This window comes from Pinus tabuliformis, chromosome 6, assembly GCF_031772625.1.
Source record: "Pinus tabuliformis cultivar Carrire ecotype Pingquan chromosome 6, CPIR1, whole genome shotgun sequence".
In the NCBI taxonomy this organism is placed as follows: Eukaryota; Viridiplantae; Streptophyta; class Pinopsida; order Pinales; family Pinaceae; genus Pinus; species Pinus tabuliformis.
In genome coordinates, this window is record NC_142292.1 from 579,823,217 (window position 1) to 579,831,617 (window position 8,401).

General features: G+C 36.7%; 1 long non-coding RNA gene across 1 annotated transcript; it reads right to left on the reverse strand.

The window, feature by feature from the left end:
* Window positions 1-3,257: 3,257 nt before the first annotated feature.
* LOC149259853 (uncharacterized) lies at window positions 3,258-4,381 on the reverse strand. The gene is made up of 3 exons (XR_016247782.1): window positions 4,257-4,381; window positions 3,979-4,122; window positions 3,258-3,851 (listed from the first exon to the last, which is right to left on the reverse strand). It is a non-coding gene; the product is annotated as an uncharacterized LOC149259853 (long non-coding RNA).
* Between the last annotated feature and the right edge of the window lie 4,020 nt (window positions 4,382-8,401).

Sequence of the window (8,401 nt, forward strand, 5' to 3'; positions counted from 1 at the left end):
CACGTGAATTCACCCTCGCAAGCAATCCATTCAAACCTTCTATGCTGAGTTTTCTCCGTGCTAAATATTTATACTTTTCTGCCTTCCATAGTTCTAAGAGAACATTATGGTCAGAAAAATTGTTGCAATTAGGAAGGGACACCAACCTCCTTGTGGTACCTTATTCAATACAGATGATAGATAAACGCCTTCAGAGATAGTAAAAAACAGAGTGAAGGGTAGTATAAGCAAAATATTTTGTGTAAACGATGTCCCGTGCACTATTTGTCATAGATTATCCTTCTAATATTCTCACCAGTGAAGGAAACAAGTTTTTCCAAGCCTCAAAAGTCAATAAAAACAACATATTATCAATACAACAATGCAAAGGTTTCTATCTTCCTGTATTTTACATCACAACTGAGCATCAAGGGCTGGCACTTCCAAAGGAGTGTGATCAATTCTTCTTAAAATTCGCCACAAACAAAACAACACCATCAAGACCAGTAACAATGTAAGTAAGAAAAATAAAATATCTAACCATATATATGCTATTATTCTCCGTTGGTAATTCATAAGTGGTGACATTTCAAGAGCTGATGCGAATTCAAGCAGCAAGCTAGCCAATGTTGTCAATTTGCTGTAAAACATTTGGTAGACAAACTTTGAATCTCAAATTCACCAAACAATGAGTAGTATTAAATAGCTCTAATTATCTCCATATAGCCAAGCTCACATATCCACTGTCAAAACTGAAGTAAATTGAAAACGCTATCAAAACTTTTATCTCTTCCAAAACATAATTTAAAAACACATTGTAATATCTTGTCCATCTTTTGCCTATCTAATGATAACCTAAAAATCACAAAACTTTGGTATTCTTCTTCTACAATGCCAAGATTTCAAATCATGATTCATACGTAGATAATCTACCATAAATTCCATAAATTTAAAAATGAATGCATATTTAAAACATGGTAAATGCTTAGAATTTTCATTATATACTGAATATCAGTACATTATGATATGAAATAAGGCAACATTTTTCATCCCTGTGGTGGAAAATAAGATCGAGGGAAGCAGCTAAGAGCCATGGACTGTTTTATGATTGAGAATGTTGCTGTAATCAATGCTTGACTGGCTACAATGGCTGCTAAAGTGGCAACAATGAACATTAACCAATACACGGGCTGTAGTATTGCTTTGTAAAATGTAGAGCCTATGTCCCCTGGGTTTTCTATCAAATAAGTCACTTGTCTCGTATATGTGATAAGCAGAGATGGGTAAACCAACACACAGAAAGCAAGCTGCAACGAAAAACCCAAATTTCTCATTATGGTACTAAAACTTGAGGGTGAAGCACACAAGTATGATGAAATACTAATAATTATGTCCTTGACATATAGCTTGGACCTGGATTGATTTCCTGTTGAAATGGCCCAAGTCTGCAAACATGGCCTCCGCACTGGATCCAGTCAGAACAAAGCACTGATGTTAGTGTTTCTATTTGTATAGCTTTAACATAAATAATTGGGATGAAGTTACGAATTTTGTTTGAGAAAATCATTGGTATGGATTTATCAATTCAGTTAGAAAACAGTTCCAAGTATACTATATGATAAAATGAGACACATATCATCATGCGAATAATCAATACCTGTTATACATAAGACTAAACCTACAAGCATCACCCATCCTTATTAGTGATATTCATGAAAGTAATAGTATATATAATATGGGTTGAATGCCTTGAATGCTCTAGGATAATATTTCACAATATTATACTATCCTATCATGATGTTGGTCACGAACCAGGCAAACATTATGGGTGAGAACATGAAGCTAACTTTACTTGTACCGAGTACTTACACTCTAGATGAAACACCAATGTATTCAAAATGCTTCTGAGTACTCTAGGTGAAATTCACAGCACTCAGTGCCATTCATTTCGATACAAAGACAAAACATGATTTCCAACTATGAAATCTGAAAAATGAGGAACTGGTTATCAGAAATTATGCAGCTTGCCTAACATCCCATGGCATAAATATCCAACTGTGGATCCTCTTTCCAACAACTTAATTAGTCTTCTCACTTTTGGATTTCGGTACAGCCTTGTATGGTATCTTGATTGCAGATTCCCCAAATATTTAGGGGAGCAGTTAAATATTTGACAGCATTTTTTATTTCGATTACAGAATCCCCAAATATTTGGAGGCGCAGTTAAATTTTTGACTAAGTGTTTTATCTGGATTGCAGATTCCCCAAATATTTAATAATCTGGCGGACATAAAAACCGTGAAATTTTTAACCGTGCCCATATCCTTGTCCATCCAATTGCCAAATATTCAGAAAATCGGCAATCAGATAAGCTCCAGGATATGGTCATGGATGCTATTTTCCAGGCATTACATGGATACAGGAAGTCTTTACACCGGCTGGCGGGCTGAAATGAATGGCAGGTAGAGAAGATAACGTTTGATCATCTTGAAGGGGCAATGTAGAAAATATTCTGTTGACTTAGCCTGAGGATATTCACACTGATAGAGATACATACGATTTGACATAATCTTTAAATGTTCAAATGAGTCATGAAAATAACTGAATCATTTTAAATAAGAATTATCGTTGTCTTTAATGAACTGTCCATATATATCAAAGCATTTCGAGGCCTATTAGAAGTGCACTCGAGAAATATATATGTATAGACACACTGTTTTCTTTTTAATTGAAGTGAGGTTAGGTGTATTTCCATAACAATGTCTTCCCTGACGAAGTCCATGCAATTTGTGGTTAATTTATTCACTACCCATGTAATTATATCTCTGATTATCACCTCACTTCAGCTGAATTGCAAGGCAGCACCTGCAAATGCCAGAGTGGAGTCCTTTCCAGGATATCATGGCAATATTAGTTATGAGATATATGCTGGGTAAGTGCCATATCTATCCAAGGTAAAGTATATTTATTCATGAATAAAGTTCATGTTCAAATGTAACAATAATTGAAAGTAACAAATTCAAAGTGCCAGATTTTTCACTGGAAAGAATATTTATTCATTAACACAGTCATTTTCAAAAATAGCATGCATGAATTTGCCCCTGTTTGTAAATAAACAATTAGCTGTGTACTTATGCAAAGATTAAGAACATAACCAAAGAGTTCATAGCTTGTAGAGTGCATGCTTATATGACAAAGAAAGACAGAAAAACATAAAAGATATACAGATATCTAATTGTTATGCACAGACTATGAATATGTTTGAACAGAGTTTAATTTCTATGGATACTTAATAAATTTGGTGACAATTGAAGCTAAAAAATATTAAAGTCAAAATTGTTGCATGGAGAGTTCAAAATATGTAAAAGACTAGGAGCGAAAATTGTTATATGGAGTGCTTAAAGATGTGATTCTACCACTCTTATATTCTATTGGATGAACAATTAACTGCATGAAAGTCTTTGTGTTTTCTTCATATTCATGCAGGTATGTGACAGTTAGTGAGGCCAATGGAAGAGAACTTTTCTACTATTCTGTGAAGTCAGAAAGTAATCCAGCAAATGATCCACTTCTTCTTTGGCTTGAGGGAGGTCCTGGTTGCACCGGTTTCACTGATTGTCTATGAGATTGGTCAGCTATGGGAATTCTTGCTCTTATTATCTATTTCAATGCTCAAAGTTGCTATTTACTGAATGAATTTTGATCTTGTACACATTAAGTTTTCAAATTGTGTAATCTGGCCATGGGAACAGCTTGTTCAAATGGCTAACTGTAAGCTCACTTTTACCCAAGTTGTTGGAATTGGCACCCAAAACCGAGTCAACTGCTGTTCTGGAGGTATGGTGCCTGCCAAATTATTGCCCTCCAGGGATCTGCACAAGAAGGTATATACTTATGCGAGTGCATTTAAAATAATCAAAAGGGAGACATGCTAATGCATTTGTTAATAATATCCAGCGTCGGGCTCGATCAAAGTGCACCAGATTAGATTTATCTTACATTATGGCAATGTTTGACAAATTTCCAATTTCATTGGGAATGGCACCACTAAGCCAATTCAAAGCCAGATCCAAATTCTGTAGATTCTTTAGTTGACCAAGTTCTCTCGGTATGGTACCCAGTATATTGTTTGCACGAAGGTTCCTGCATAAGATACCAATTTGCTCGAGGTTGTTCATGTCAACAGTTCGGCAAACAAATTCATATTTCTAGACTAACTTATAACTGTACAAAAACTTGGCTCATGTGCAAGCTTCATTTGAGTAACAGGCACTTACAGTGTCTGCAGCGAAGCTAGAAGGGCCAATTCTGGTGCTAGAACCCCTTTAAGAGATGAGTTTGGAAGATTTCTGCATATAAATTTTTTAAACTTATTCAAGTACTTTGAATCTCAAGTATACAATGCATCAAAAGAGAACAATTGATTCAAACAACTTGGAGAGACTCAACATCAAATGTTCTTTCAATTCTACTCATTTGAAATTAAAAATGGATCTGTGATTCAATTCATCATGGGATTCTAGGTCGCACAACACCAGGACTTGGGACATGCAAGAGACGTGGATACGAGCATCCAACACAGGACACAGCAACATTCGAAATGTGACAAGGATATATATATATATATATATATATATATATATATATATATATATATATATATATATATATATATATATATATATATATATATTCAAAAATTTAGAACATTTACAAAATATTAATATTGATGCAACTAATTCCTACATCAAACATACAAGAAATTGGAGTATTCAAGAATCAACACACATAAAATAGTAGTTTAGGAGTTAGAACTACAGCTTTCTCATTGAGTCCCTTGATGTCATCGAAATCACAATGTATTACATAGACACTAATATTACAGGTAGACGTTCCAATGGCAAAATACAAAGTAGAGCAGATAGCAGATACGGTGGATATGTTCTTTCTTGAGCTTGGTGTCTTGTTATAGCAAAGTGGTTTGCAGTGCCGGCAGCTTCTCCTATAGCAAAGTGGTTTAGAGTGCCGACAGCTTTTCCTCGAGCAGACAGAATAGTGACAGCGGTAGATGGACTTGGAGAAGGGGATGAACACCAAAATTGACGTTCTTCCCTTTTTCCTGTGACCTTTGTGGTATAAAAGAAGAACACTAAAATTGGAGAAATGACAATTTCACCTCCTTCATTCTTCTTTACCTACACAATCACCTACACAATATTAGAGCATTTTCCTGTGGCTGGAAGTGAAAAAAGGAGGTGAAACTGCTTTTCTAGTTCTGTTTTGGCTCCTTGCACGTCCAACACTCGAGACATGATAGGTCATGTGTCAGAATCATGTTTTCCACGTGTCTTGTTTTTTTTAGGAAATGTGTCAAACTCATGTCCAACACATACCTAAGTGTGTCATGTATTTGAGACATGGGATACAGACATGCAGACCCTGGGGGATGTGTCTGGCCTCTTAGGAGATACATATAACATGGCCTCACACTATACAATTCTTGGCTATTCTGAATCCATATTAACTATATTACAACCATGATAACCATTCAATTGTTGTTGATGTTGCTTTTGAAAAAAATTGTCCTATTTAAAGTAATAAAAGAACAACATAACATTACATCTGCTCTAGAATGTGCACACTATTTTTTGTGTTCTAAATTGACTCTCTATTATCAATGCAACTAGATACAATGATCATCTGATTGCCCTCATTTTTCTAGGGAAAATAAAGGTTCCCTGGAAACACAAACTGACTTTCACCAATTTAAGAGTGACATAGTGAGTGAGTTCTAGGCACCTGCCAAAACATGGTCGAAATTTTTGTGCGCTTTGCAGGTTTGATAAAAGCAAAAAAAGCATCCTACAACTTCGGAGTGCAATAAGATTTGCAAATTCTGTAAACAAACTTTAGAGAAATGTAGTTTGAGAAGTGTTATTTTCCTGATAAATAATTGGATTGCTCAAAATTTTACAAGGTTGAAGCCAGGCATAGAAGATCCAACTATAGAGCTTCATAGGGCAAATGGTTGCATATACAAAGGCATACATTCCCAAGTTCCAAGTTCTCTGTACAATTAACGCTTAGAAGCCATCCAATTAAAAGGGAACTAGGGAGGATACATTGTCACCTATTGTATACTCCCTCTGCACTTTGGGCTAGTGCTTTTCTACCCTCAGGAGAGATCCTTATGTGATCTAAAGTGCAAAAAAAATGACTTTGACCAACAAAGACACTTGGTATCAGAAAATTAGTTTACTGTAATTCAATTGTTACACCTAAATTCTGCTGAGAAATTGATGGGACATCAAGCTAATGTTCAGATCAGCTCTTATAATCATTAATTTGCTAAAATTCTTTGTGCAAATCTGCTCTCAAACACCTCAAATCTGCACTTACGAAGTGCAGACCCACATGTAAATCTCCAAAAGCAATGATGAGAAACTCTTAAAATTTTGTTTGTGACTGTAGTGCCTTGAATTCTGTGGGTTATGGAGACAAGTGTAGAAGAAAATTAACTGAGCAGGAGTGATTCCCAAGGCCAACCAATTCAGAAAATTCCAAGTAATAAAAAACACCGATAAAATGAGAATTAGCCTCCAAGTAACTGTCACCTTTATCCAGTGCCATGCATACAAGGTTTAGAGATATTGACTTCAAATTCAAAGTGGATGTCAACAGTCAGATTACTTCAAAAGCACCTTTTCCCACCAAGTTCAATGATGCAGAAGCATCATCACCACCCCACCACGGTTGCAGCATCCCATGAACATTGAGAAGAGGTCAAGCGAGATAGCACTGTGGAAGAGACAGTGGGTAATTTTCGTCCCAGCATTCATCCTCCACCATCCAAATTCCCTTGCTTTCATCTGACAACCCACGGTTTCCCAGACCCAAGGATTCTCGTAGCCAGCTGGAACTTCTGTTTCAAGAGGATTCGATCAGTATTTCTAACGTTTACATTTTGAGCAGTCCAAGCTGTTAACAACCCCATGAGAAAATGACCATTTCCGCATTGCATCATCTCTATTTAGTTCCTTGTAATCAGCCACACTTAATTTGAATGATGGCTTTTCTGCTGCCAAAAGATAAAAGGCTTTATAAATTTCAGGAAGCCCAAGACCTAAAAAACAGTAAGAACAGGAAGAAAAAAAATGTCTGGAACCGAACCCTTCTCCCATCACCCCCAACCCCTAAATGGATACTAAGAATAATAGATATTGAAAAAAAAGAAAAGATTTTTCTTTCCATTTTTCCCATTACTAAGCAGTAACTTCCAGTAGGATCTTGGACTTTATAGAGTAAGCACCATGCTGTCTGCATAATGCAACTTGAAATTTCCAATAAAAAGATTAAAAACATTTCATCTTGTCTCTGAATAAAACGAAGAATGAATGAAGAAAAGTTACCAGATAGTTTCCAAAGGACCCACTGCAGTTTTAGCGTTGGCCCTGGACAAAGCTCCACTGGTAAACTCTCTAAATGATCTGCCTTTGAATAAAGTCTGCATGCATATCAAGATTAATAGGTGAGAGAAATTGGGATTCCCATATCAATACAAAGAGACAGAGCAGTCGGAGGGTCAGCATTTTCTTCAAGTAAAATTTACTGCGGTGGGTTTAGTATGAAATTCTCTCTACTCGGTTCAGTAAATAATACTTAAATCATTGGGGTTGAAATTTGAAATTGAAGATCTCCAATGTTCTACTCTGAGTCTGTACCAAGGGTATAAAAGCATACTTACTTGGAATGCTTTGCGCAGATCAGGAGCCTGAAAATTTTCTTTGCTGGGTAGTTTATCTAACTTTACTTCCATACTTTTCATAATTGAGGGATCCATGGTGCTCAGAGCCAATAGCTCTATGACTCGAAGTTATGGGATTTTCACACCCCACCTCAAATATGGATTGTTAATCTCCGAAACCCAAATGCCATAGCCATAGAGGAGACCCACAATACCCATTGCCCGCCTGCATGGTGCCATTCGACCCTTGCTCGGCAACCCAGACGAACCACATTGCGCTCAACAGCATTCGGCTCTAGGAATCCGTTCCCCGCCTGTGTCGAGAGGTCCTTCGAAAAACAGCCGTGGATTGCAAGGATTGACATCGCAGAGAATTGAACTTGAAACCTTTGCATTTGCCGTGAAACACAGACGAGCACTTGAGCAAGATTGGGACCGATACATTCAAGCAAGTGCTCGGGGAAGGAAGTAGTTGATGTTGTGGCGAAGCCGCTGTTTTGATCGACATTACAGAGTCTCGGTCTTCTATAAATTGTTACCAAACTCTCAACTCAACAATGGAGATATGCCAGTTGCAATTCTTATAACGTTTCGGTGGAATCAATCCGATGGCTGAAACAATTTTTATCATCTAACAACTAAATCAAGCACTCATAAATAGACACGTAACCTCAAAGG